We start from the raw sequence: 12,823 nt of genomic DNA, 5'->3' as shown, positions 1-12,823 counted from the left end.
CAGCTGCTGTTTTCGGATATTATTGTTTTGCTGAAAATTGAAACTATAAAGCAATTTAATTAATTCCCTCTTCACAGGATGTCGTTATGCAAGGGCGGGGTCAGCAGGAGGAGCTGAGCTGCATGGGTAGTGCATTGAGTGACTGACATGCTAATAAGCGTACAGAGAGGCAGAAAGCACCTCCCTTTATTCCAAAAAACAAGTCTTATTCTACCTTGCTCAGTGCCTTCTGAGATGTTTGACACCCTTTTGATCGCTACAAAAAGTGCTAGTAACCGACTTCAGCTTTGAATTCCACAAAAGCTCCAGCCACTGACTTCCAGCAAGATCTGCGGTCCAGGATTTGCATTGACCACAATTCAACACTGAGACCTTTAATTCCACCATCGAAGGAATTCCAGCATCCCACGATTCCAGTCACAAGTCCTTGAGCTATTACCACTCGCCATTATTCCAAAACAGGTCTTCTTCTGCCTCGCTAAGTGCCTTCTCAGATTTTTTATTGGGACGGTTTGACAGATGACCTGAGGTCGACAAGTGAGTTGATTTGGCACCCTTTTGATTACCACAGAAAGTGCCAATAACCCACTTGTGTGCTGAAGATGCTGCCTGACTGTACATGCTTTGAATTCCACAAAAGCTGCAGCTGCTGCCTCGTTTGTCCTCAGACACATGACTTCGAGCAAGACCTGTGGTCCTGGATTTGTATTGACCACAGTTCAACACCAAGATCTTCATTCCCACCATCGATGGTATTCCAGCACCGAATTTTTCCCATAATTCCTTGAGCTAAATCTTTTCTTCAATGTACCAGCTGAAAAGTGAAAAGGGAAACATTTTAGAGAATAGATTAAGACAAGCTGGTTCCATTTCTTTACCAAATTTTCATAACTGAGACAGTTACAAGTTCATGATCAAATAAACAAGAAATAATATCAAACCAATCACAGAAGATACCATCAAATGAAAACTCTACTGCAATGTTAACTCGAATCCATCCAGTAAATAAGTTGTAGTGGAGGGGAGCCGTGGGTGCCCTGCCTTCAATTGCTTCCATAATTCCTGTGTTGATATGAGAAAAAGAAAAACAGACTGCCGACATTGTAGAAGAAAAACAGGCTGCCCAGCAGCAGCTGCCAAAGAGGTGTGCTAGCATCGAAACAAGAGGTAATAATCATCCAGTAGGCTAAGATGGCGACAGTGAAGAAGAAAAACTGTCTGCCCAGCAGCAGCTGTCAAAGGGAGAGAAAAGGGGGTAGAGATGGCGACAGACACTGAAGAATAGTCATCCAACAACAGCTTCCACTCAACTGGTGTGTGTTCGCTGAGGACCTCATAACACTAGAATTGCAGTGTGTATTGAATCACATACCCCAGCAAAACACAACATGCAAACAATAGGCAACAAAATGGCATTTGCATTGCAGTGATTCCTGAAACTAAACCATCAGGCTTGTGTTTTTCTTTCTCGTAATGACTTCATTCACCTGGGTGAGGTGCCTGCTTATTATACAGGAAAATTAGCAGCTAAGATAATAGTCTTTGGACAATTGTCGAGTTAAGATTTATCACTTTCTAATGGAGGTTGATCAGACAAAGTTGCCATATGTGCTTGCTTTCTCCAATTCAGTACGTGTATATACTGATATGAAGACTATAAGAGAAGTGGATACCAATTCAACCCCGAAAATTCTTCCAAATTAAACTCGGCTAGTGTCATCACAGACAAGCTAACAACAGCTCCCTATTTGCGAAGAGACATTTCATCCTTCAACAAATTGTAGTGGCATACGAGGAAACATACACCAAATCTTTCCATGCAGAAATGAAGGCGTCTACTATTTACGTCGAGATTCATGTTTCAATTACTGCACGCGCCACTGTACTGTAGGCATGCAGCCCCAATTCATCCTCCTGCACAAGCAGAAAAAAGCAAGCACCAAATCAGACAAAAGCAAGCTGAGTAAATTATTCTACTGCTTGAGAGACAAGCTTTAGGCATTCACAGTGACTGGAAACAAAGCAAATGGAACTTCGTTAGGTGCTGAGCAGAAGTTTCAAACAAGTCCATTATGTAAAAAAGAACGTTGGCCATAGATGCTCAACGCGTACAAAAAGCGCCAGTAACCCACTTGAGCTTGGATTTTTTTGCTTCAGCTTGTGTGGTCAAGATGCTGCTTGGTTGTACAGGCTTTGAATTCAGCAAAAGCTGCAGCCAGTGCCTCGTTTTTCCTCACACACATGACTTCCAGCAAAGACTTGCGGTCCAGGATTTATATTGACCACAATTTAATGTGGATACCTTTATTTCTACCAAGATAGAATTTCAGCATGGAGTTTTTCTGACAATTCCAGTCACGAGTCCAATTTCGTTTGTTCTCTGTACCTGCTGAAAAGCAAATAGGGAGACATTTTAGAGAATAGCTTAAGACATATCACAACTAAATACAGGTTGAATGATCAAATAAACAAGAAATACAGGAGATGCCATCAAATGAAAACTCTACTACAATGTTAACTCAAGTCTGTAAGTAAGTTGTAGACAAAGCGGAATTGCGAAAGATACGAGTAGGCGTACACCATAGGTACGCCTTCAATTGCTTGTATCATTTTTCAACAGGCATGAGAAAAAGAAAAAAGAAAAACAGGCTGCCGACACTGAAGAAGAAAAACAGGTGCCCAGCAGCAGCTGCCAAAGGGGTGTGCTAGCATCCGAAGAGCTAATAGGCATCCAGCTGGCATAGATATGATGGAGAAAGACACTGAAGAACAGAGGACCTCAAAACACTAGTTAAGTATAAATACAGTTGAAGTGTGCGTTGAATCAAATCCCCAACCAAAAACAACATGCAAACACCAGACAACAAAATGGGAGCTCCCTTGACACCATTGATGTACCTTTGCCTACTGCTGGTACCATGCCTTCTTCTCTTGCAAGAAGCACATGCGGCACGCCATGGAGGGATCTCATGGAGGTCTCAACAAATAGCCCTCCTCCGCTGGAAAGCTACACTTGCGAGCCCACCGCTGCAGATGAGCTCTTGGCAGGAAAACACAAGCTTGTGCAACTGGACGGGCATCATGTGCACAGCTGTTCTCCATGGCCGCCGCAGGCCCTGGGTGGTCACCGACATCTCCCTGCCAGATGCTGGCATCCGTGGCCAGCTTGGTGAGCTCAACTTCTCGGCTCTTCCATCCCTCACATATATCGACCTTCATAACAACAGTCTCCATGGTGTACTACCAGCTAGTATCAGCTCCCTGTCAGCACTTTCAGAACTTTACCTTAAGTACAACCAGCTCACAGGGAAAATTCCTTGTGAGATTGGTGACCTGCAAAGTATCAAGGTGCTTGATCTTTCATTCAATAGACTAATAGGACATATCCCTGCATCTCTGGGTAACCTAACAATGTTAACTGATCTTGCCATTCACCAAACCATGGTATCAGGTCCCATTCCTGAGGAGATTGGAAGGCTTGTCAACCTGCAAATTCTACAGCTAAGCAATAGCACCTTAAGCGGCATAACACCAAAAACCCTTGGAAATCTGAGCCAGCTAAATACTTTGTACCTGTATGGTAATCAACTTTCAGGGCCTATACCACAAGAACTAGGCAGGTAGTCCATTTGCAAATTCTTGAGCTTAGTTCAAATAATTTTTCAGGTCCAATTCCAATCTCCATAACCAATCTCACTAAGATGAACCAACTTTTACTCTTTGAAAATCAAATCACAGGTTCAATACCCCCAGAACTAGGCAAACTCGCTAAGCTAAACCAACTTGTTCTCTACAAAAATCAAATAACAGGTTCAATACCCCTAGAACTAGGGAACCTCGCTATTCTAAACCAACTTGAACTCTATAGTAATCAAATAACTGGTTCAATACTCCCAGAACTAGGGAATCTCACTGTGCTCAATGAACTTTCTCTCTATGCAAATCAAATCACAGGTCCAATACCCCCAGAACTAGGAAACCTCACTATGCTCAATGTACTTTATCTCTATACAAATGAAATCACAGGCGCAATACCTTTAGAATTGGGCATGTTATTGAATCTAAGAGAATTAGACTTGTCCGATAACCAAATATCTGGCTCTATTCCCCAAGAGATTGGCAATCTGATAAACCTCAAATATTTATACTTGTTTCAGAATCAAATTTCAGGCTCAATACCTAGATCTTTTGGGAAGTTGCAAAGCATGCAAGAACTGCTAGTCTTTGATAACAACTTATCAGGTTTTCTTCCTCAAGAATTTGAAGATCTCATCAGCCTTGTTACACTTGAGTTGTCTAACAACTCATTTTCAGGACCTTTACCCGCAAATATTTGTTCAGGTGGCAAACTTCAATATCTCATTGCCTTCTCTAATATGTTCAATGGCCCCATTCCAAGGAGTTTAAAGACATGTACGAGTTTGGTTGAAATTGACCTTCAATCGAACCATCTAATAGGAGATATATCTCAACACTTTGGTGTGTATCCACAACTCATAAAGATGATCTTGCAATCGAATAGACTCTCTGGGCACATCTCACCAAATATAGGTGCATGTACTCAACTAATGGTGCTACGTCTAGCACAAAATATGATCACGGGTTCCATACCTGCAGTCATTTCTAAATTGTCCAAGCTAGAACAACTAAGACTCGACTCTAACCATCTCAGCGGTGAGATTCCACCAGAAATCTGCACTTTAGCAAATCTATATAGCCTTAACTTATCATCAAACCAATTATCTGGATCCATACCTACACAGGTAGAAAAGCTAAGCAATCTAGGATCCCTTGATATATCTGGGAACATACTGAGTGGATTAATACCTGAAGAACTAGGGGCATGCATGAAACTTCAGTCCTTGAACATCAACAACAACAACTTCAGTGGGAGTTTGCCTGGTGCGATTGGAAATTTAGCAGGCCTGCAGATCATATTAGATGTGAGCAACAATAACCTCAGTGGTGTGTTGCCGCAGCAACTTGGACAGTTGGAGATGCTAGAATTTCTGAATTTATCACATAATCAATTCAGTGGAAGCATTCCATCCTCCTTTGCAAGCATGCTGAGCCTTTCAACACTCGATGTGTCCTACAATGACTTGGAAGGACCGATCCCGACAACACGGCTACTCAAAAATGCTCCAGCGACTTGGTTTCTTCCCAATAAAGGTCTGTGTGGTAACCTCTCTAGCCTGCCACCTTGTTATTATTCAACTCCAGTACCAACTGGCCACCATAAATGGAAGATACTTCATCTGCTTTTGCCAATTGTTGTCCTGGTGGGTTTCGGCATTGTTGCCGCAATTGCTATCATAATAATGGTTAGCCTAAACAAGAGAAAACCACAAGAAACTGTTGCCGCTCAAGGAAGGGACCTATTCTCTGTTTGGAATTTTGATGGAAGATTAGCATTTGACGACATTGTAAGGGCAACAGAAGACTTCGACGATAAGTACATCATTGGAACAGGGGGATATGGCAAAGTATACAAGGCACAACTCCAAGATGGGCAGCTAGTTGCGGTGAAGAAGCTTCATCAGACCGAAGAAGAGTTGGATGATGAAAGAAGATTTCGTAGTGAAATGGAAATCTTATCACAGATCCGACAACGAAGCATTGTCAAAATGTACGGATTCTGCTCCCATCCAGCGTACAAATTTCTCGTCTATGACTATATTCAGCAGGGCAGCCTCCACGGGACATTGGAAAATGAGGAGCTAGCATTGGAATTGGATTGGCAGAAGAGAATTGCTCTTGCGACTGATGTGGCTCAAGCAATATCTTATTTGCACCATGAATGCAGTCCACCTATAATACATCGAGATATCACAAGCAACAACATCTTGCTGGATACAACCTTCAAGGCTTTTGTCTCGGATTTCGGCACAGCAAGGATTCTTAAGCCTGATTCATCAAACTGGAGTGTACTAGCAGGAACTTATGGCTACATAGCCCCTGGTATGTACTAGCATAACATTTCTTTTCACATCAGAAGCATTCGTCTCAGTCCATTTGTTCCTAATTCTAATGTTTTGAGTTTGTGCAGAACTATCATACACATCTGTTGTGACAGAGAAATGTGATGTCTATAGCTTTGGCGTTGTTGTGCTGGAGCTAGTGATGGGGAAGCATCCAAGGGATCTATTAGACGGTAGTTTTCCAAGTGGGGAGCAAGCTATGTTGGTGAAAGATATTCTGGACGAACGAACGACAACACCAACAACAACACAAGAGAATAGCTTATCTCTACTCATCAAGGTGGCCTTTTCTTGCTTGGAATCTTCTCCACAAGCAAGGCCAACCATGCGGGAGGCATACCAAACACTCATCAAGCGACCCTCTTCTAGCTCCTGTCCCATGCCTTTCAGTGAACTTACATTACAACAAGTAAGGGGTGCCTGTTGATATATGATCTGAATTTTAGTGAGAAGCCAGGTTCTATTGTAGCGGAAGCTGATTTAGGTTTCCGTTTTGCCTCGAGTCACTCATATATGCCACCTACATATGTTGAAGTCTGTAATTCTCTCATGTCATCTTGTAGTTTTTTCCTAGCAAAAATAAAAACCGGTACATGCAGCGTGAGCCTGTTCACGACATGGCCGGATCAGTAGCTACATGCTGTTACAATCACCTCGTGAGATGACACGAGTACTGGCCATAGCGGCTTAGAACTTGAGCCATGGTCAAGGGACGTGGGATGGCACGTCCATGAAGCTTGGTCATGGCACAAGATTAGGATCTTTCTGTTAGTTAATTGAGCTAATGAGCTGTTTACATAAATATGAAAGCAAAGCAAAAAAGCTGCAACGTTTTACACAGCACAAATATCCTGACTTTCCACTGATTCTTCTCCCTCCCGTTTATGCTCCAACACAACATATACTTCAGGATGAGTTCATGACTTAGTGTAAGTCTATGTGTTTGTAGACACTCCTGATACAGTGAAAGATCACCATCGTTTGACCATGGTTTTCCCACAAGGGTTTTCTAACAATGCATAAATATAATTTGTTTGGCCGGTTGCTTCTAAAACATATGCGGTCTCTATGCTTATATTTGTTTAGACATAATGCTCACATGTGACACTTTCTTCCGGCTATTGTCGGCAAGGGTACTTGGAATGGTGTACAATTTTATTTTATTTATCTACTTTTGCTCCCATGAAGGTGAAGATGGCGAAAACGAAATCCAAAATTGGCATGAGATCATTAAGGGTGTGTTTGGTTGGGGAACGAAGTGTAATGGAATGTCATGGTTCCGTTCTACTAGAATGGGTCGGTTCCATCTCTGTGTTTGGTAGAGGCAATTCAAAGGAATGGAATGGTTATCTTTTGATGTTTGGTTTAAGGGATGGAATGAGATGAATTTGTTCAGTGAAACAAAATTGCTGAATAAAATGGTCATCTATCAATCCATCCATACAACAAAGGCTTGAGCACGCTCCATCTCAAACAAAAAAAAGGCTTGAGCACGCTTTGCCAGAAACAAATCGCAGAGAACTGAAGGAGCGTGAGTTCATCCATCCACGCATGCAGTAGATTGCAGAACAGAACCAGGAAAGAAACGAATCAGACTCAAATCGCAGAGTTCAACAACAGCCACCCTGCACAAGATCCAAGCATGTTCAGGCGCGGTCAACGGCCAGCGCTGGGAGCAGCTACTCCGTCAAGCGCGGCGGCATGGAGCTTCCCGGCATGGGGCCTGGCGCGACGCAGTTCGCCGTCACCCGCGCGGACCCGAGCTAATTCACGGCGACCTATATGGCCTTCACGGCCGCCTTGGAAGCTCATTGACGGGGGCATGCAGGGCGTCGAAATCGGGCCCTGCAGCGGGGCGGTCTGGACGAGGGGGCGCGTGCTCCCAGCGGCGGCGGCGTGTGCTTCCGACGGTGGCGGCTACCAGAGAGGTCGCGCGAGGAAGGGAAAGAGGGAACACAAGATGCAGTCACGGGAGGAAGAGGAGCGGTTCCGCGTGGTCCGCTCGATTTGGAGAGACCGCAGGGAACGGCATAAACAGCGAATATGCCATTCCAGGAACGAGTGGGTTCTGGCTCCTCAGATCAACCAAACACAAGAATGGGCTATAGGAACGGAACGGACCCGTGCCGTTCCACTTGGTGACAGGAACCAAACACACCCTAAGTCCCGATTTATTGTTTTCTAGGAATCAAAGTAAAATACCTTGGACAAAGCAGAAACAATTATAATGATCAAATGGTCGATGCAAACGTGAACAAATGAGTGTAAATACATGAAGCTAGGTGCAGAAAAAAGGAAAATTACCACAGGACTAAGCAAAAGGACTTACATAGGGCTGTAGGGCAGGAGTTTGAAGCCCTTATCCTTAGGATGGAACAACACATCATTTACTACTACACTTGATTTCAAGCATTGTTGACGAAATTCACATGGAACAAAAATACAACCTTCTTTTTCTTCATGCCTAATACAGGCTTAGAATCAAGATCAGTCTCCTTGTCTGGTTTGAGGTACGATGAGACTGAATTTGATTCAAAATCCATATCAGCTTTCAAAGCATCAAGCTCTGCATTTTTCAACATGCAAAATGAGAACAGCAAACAGAGAACTATCTTGTCTGTAAATTAACGCACGCATAACAAAAAACCAGTACAATAGAAGTGCCAAATAAACATTTCAAAAAAGAAATCCTGGACCTAAAACTGATATAAACCGGAGAGTTTGCTGGATCAAATTCAACAACAGAATTTAAATTGGAGTGGTTCCTGGCTGGTTGCCACTGTAAGGAAAACTAGCTGACTCAGTTACTTTAAGGTGATAATATGTGGTATTTTAATCATCTAATAATTAACAGCTAAAAAATAAGAGACATACCCCCCATAAGTTCCTTCTCATCGATGTCATTTGGAGCACTGCACTTCTACCAAGAGTGTCTCGTATTTCATTGCTCACATCCATAAGATCCATCATCCCGTCTTGCATGCTCTGCAGATTTGAAAAGCAGGTATGGATTCAGATGTAATTGGACAAAAGCAATGAAATGGGAATATATGTAATGTAAGTTGAAAATCTTGACAACATGAACAGCCTGGTAAAAAACAGGATGCTGCATACATCTATATCTTCAATCCTGACAGTCTTCGTCATCCCTTCCAGCTCTTTATTGGCGGCCTTCGTTGCAGTCATCTGTAAAATGAAAGACACTTCAACACAAGTCTAGGAGCTAGAACCATAATCTACAAAGCAAACTTGATAGGAAACTTCAATGAAAGACATTTCAACATACAGTTTGTTGAGCATCCTTAATGCACTCTGATGCGAAAGGAATTTGGTTAAGATTATAAATTTGGTCACGCTGCGCTTCATATCTGTAGGGAAGCATACAGATTATAAATATTAAATCACGAAACAAGTAAGGCTCCTGCCACAAAAGGAATATTTAAATGCCACAGGATAATCATGGAGCAACAAGAGCATTCATTTCCACGTATGTCTTATCCATGTCAGGAAGGAAAATCAGCTAGATGGCGTAATAAATATGGAACAAAGATCGAAAAGGTGTAGGAAAGCACTCTGACTAGATTCAGCTATATATAGTTATATACCTGCTCAGCTAGGACTTTAGGCAGTAACTTGTCAACATTGATGGGTGGCATAAAGAAAAGGATTCGGGATTCAGGTGTCCCCTCCTTGTCGGCGAGAGGGGAGAAGAAAACGTCGACACGGCGTATTGTGGCCTTGTAGGCATTTCGTCGAATAGGTAGTGTGCACGGGAAGTGATCTTTATGGCCCCCCTGCCCCAATCCAAATATGTGACTCTTCTCCCTGAAATCGACTCACAAGCAACCAAAATCAGCAGCAACAACGAAATCCTCTACATCCATCGCATCACGCACCAGAAGCCAACCTGATGCCGGCGGAGGATGAGCACTGGAAGTAGTTCCAGGGAGTTGGCGACCAGTGCTCACGAGAAGCGGGGAGAAGAGGACCTTGTCATAGACTCATGGCAGAGTTCGCGGACACCACAAAGCCTAAGGTCGCGGCGTTGCCGATGAGCGGACACCGAAGCTCGCCGGAGGAGGACGGGAGGCGGGGAGGCAACTTGGCGTCGGCCCGTTTCGAAAAGAAAAAAAACATGGCAACGGCGGTCCATGGGCCGGAGCACGGTGGACGGCCTAATGAGATCCCAATTAAGTAGTTTTTTTTTAAAATCATTAATTAAGAAGTACTCGTTGCAAAGAACACTCCACGTTCTTATGTCGCGACAAGTGGCGCATATGCAGCACGCTACTTGTCGCAACATGGAAGTTTTCCTTTTTTCGTAGATTCGTTTATTCAAAACGCTTAATCTTTTAAACTGTGCGGTCAAATCTCGAACCGTTTTCATCATTAGATTCCTTGCGTCGAGATCTTTAAAACTATATCCCATGTTGATAGGTTTTGACGAACTTTTTTTTCAGAAAAAAACCGGACAAAAAAACCGGGCGAAAAAACCGAAGCGGGAGCACGGCTTTTTCCCTTTCCGAAAGAGGCACGCCCATGCCTCTTGCGGAATCACAACCGTTCCTCTCATGAAAGCAAACCGTGACTCTCGTGAAAGGAAAAAAAACAGAAAACACGTTTTTTTCGTTTCCGAAAGGCATGGTCGTGACTCTCATGAAGGCACAACCGTGCCTCTCAAGAAAGCAAAACCGTGACTCGCGAAAGAGAAAAACAGAAAACGCGTTTTGTTTTTCCCTTTCCTAGAGGCACGGTCGTGACTTTCGTGAAAGCACAATCGTGCCTCTCATGGAAGCAAAACCGTGACTCTCACGAAAGGAAAAAAAACAGAAAACGCGTTTTGTTTTTCCCTTTTCCGAGAGGCACGGCCGCGACTCTCGCAAAAGCACAACCGTGCCTCTTGCGGAAGCAAAACCGTGACTCCCGCGAAAAAAAAAAAACAGAAAACACGTTTTTCATTTCCGAAAGGGACGGCCGTGACTCTCGCTAAAGCACAACCGTGCCTCTCGTGGAAGCAAAACCGTGACTTTCGCGAAAGAAAAATAAAAGAAAACGCGTTTTTTTCGTGCAAATTTTTTTTTTGATCGAAAAGCTAAGAAAGACCGGGGGGAAACCAAAACGTCGAAAAAACCCGGGTAAACACCGTTTAAAAAGCCGAAAACGCGTGCGGAAAAATAAAAATAAAAACAAAATCCGAAAGGAGCGTCCAGAGCGCGACACGTGGCGAATGGCTGAGAGCGCGCCAAGTGGCGTTGATCGTTGCGAGGCTCCCGAAGTAGCGCTCGTTAACTAGTTGCTCCCGTGTTTTCTTCTGTCGGCTGGCGTTGGCCCAAAAAAAAGCACTCAAGTTGGCTAGAGTTTTTTTTGTGTTTTTTTTTCTTTGTGTCCGTTCTTTTTTTCATTGCCAATGCTCATAGTGCTTTTTTATTTCATCATGTGTTTCAGCAATTCATCCTTTTCTCAAAATTGTTTATCATGTAGCATCTAAGAACTGTTTGCCATGTATCTAGGAATTGTCCAGTGTATAAAAGATATTCACGGTGTTACTTTAAAAAAATATTAACATGCTGACATGGGCAGGCTGGTCGGGCGGATACCTCCTGCACATGAATCTTGCCCCGATTTGATAGCAGGTGAGCGGGAGGAAGATGTGTCACTTGGGATATTTGTGGTGTGCTTTCACTTTTAACAAGGTACTAGAAGCGGCCGCGCACTTTATCGTGTCACTAGGGTTGTATTGATATTCGACTTGTTAGTTCTGTGTTTTCTTTATGTGTTAAGAAAATCACTCGATATACGAAGTAACCACGTCCACACACACAAGAGCCAAAAAAAGCATAAGCAGCGGACAAAGACCATTAGACAATGAGACAGAGACGTCACACATGTGATCCACTCGAAGACTATCCATGATTATAGTTATAATAGGCCAAGTCGAACCTACATAGCCAATTCAATGTGGCCACATTGACCCATGGTTGACGACAACGGCTCATCAATAGGATGTTGCAAAAATGGTTCATGAGCATGGCGTTGATAACGATATAGATGCAGCAGGGCCGCAAGCTAGGGGGAGGGGGGCAAAACGGTGTGACATCATCAGGTACTAGCATAACATTTCTTTTCACATCAGAAGCATTCGTCTCAGTCCATTTGTTCCTAATTCTAATGTTTTGATTTTGTGCAGAACTATCGTACACATCTGTTGTGACAGAGAAATGTGATGTCTATAGCTTTGGCCTTGTTGTGTAGAGCTAGTGGGGATGTTAGGATGATCCACCGTGTGGGCCTAATGGCCCACCGGGCCCTTAGATCCGCGCCCTGATCGGGGGCGCTCAACCCACTATGGGTGACGGGCCCCTGTCACCTGCACTATATAAAGAGGTGAGGGCCGGCGGCTCGCATCACGAGGTTCTTCACAGCGCCGTACACCCCACCTAATCCCCTACCGATCTAGGGTTAGTGCAGTGCTGATGGGAAGCACCGCCACCACCACTCTCTGCCATCACACCGGCACCGGCCCCATAGCCGGCAACCGGAGCTCCTCAAGCCACAAGGAAAGGTAATACCTATCACTGTTGCCGGAATCCTAGCCTAACCGATCCACTGTATCTATCAATGGTTTCAGAGCCATGTTAGGCTAAGATCTTCGGTACAAAGCATATACAGAGAAAGAAAGATCCTCCTTTCCCCCCAAGAACTCTAGACAGGGCAAAGAAATCACCGGGCAGGGCCTTGAGCTCGCCGGCAAAGAGCGTCGCCGCAAGGCCGCGCCGTTCCTCTCGATCCGGACGCGCATCGGTAAGCCGAGGCGTCGGAAGAAGAATAAAAAAAGGGAAAAA

At 43.9% G+C, this 12,823-nt stretch overlaps 2 pseudogenes; one reads left to right on the top strand and one right to left on the bottom strand.

Moving 5' to 3' along the window:
• The first annotated feature begins 2,843 nt into the window (after positions 1-2,843).
• On the top strand, positions 2,844-7,860 carry LOC125541567 (annotated as a pseudogene).
• Positions 7,861-8,202: 342 nt separating this feature from the next.
• LOC125532490 lies at positions 8,203-9,363 on the bottom strand (annotated as a pseudogene).
• Positions 9,364-12,823: the final 3,460 nt, after the last annotated feature.

This window comes from Triticum urartu, chromosome 1 (genome assembly GCF_003073215.2).
Source record: "Triticum urartu cultivar G1812 chromosome 1, Tu2.1, whole genome shotgun sequence".
NCBI lineage: Eukaryota > Viridiplantae > Streptophyta > Magnoliopsida > Poales > Poaceae > Triticum > Triticum urartu.
This window is presented reverse-complemented; position numbering and strand designations above follow the sequence as displayed.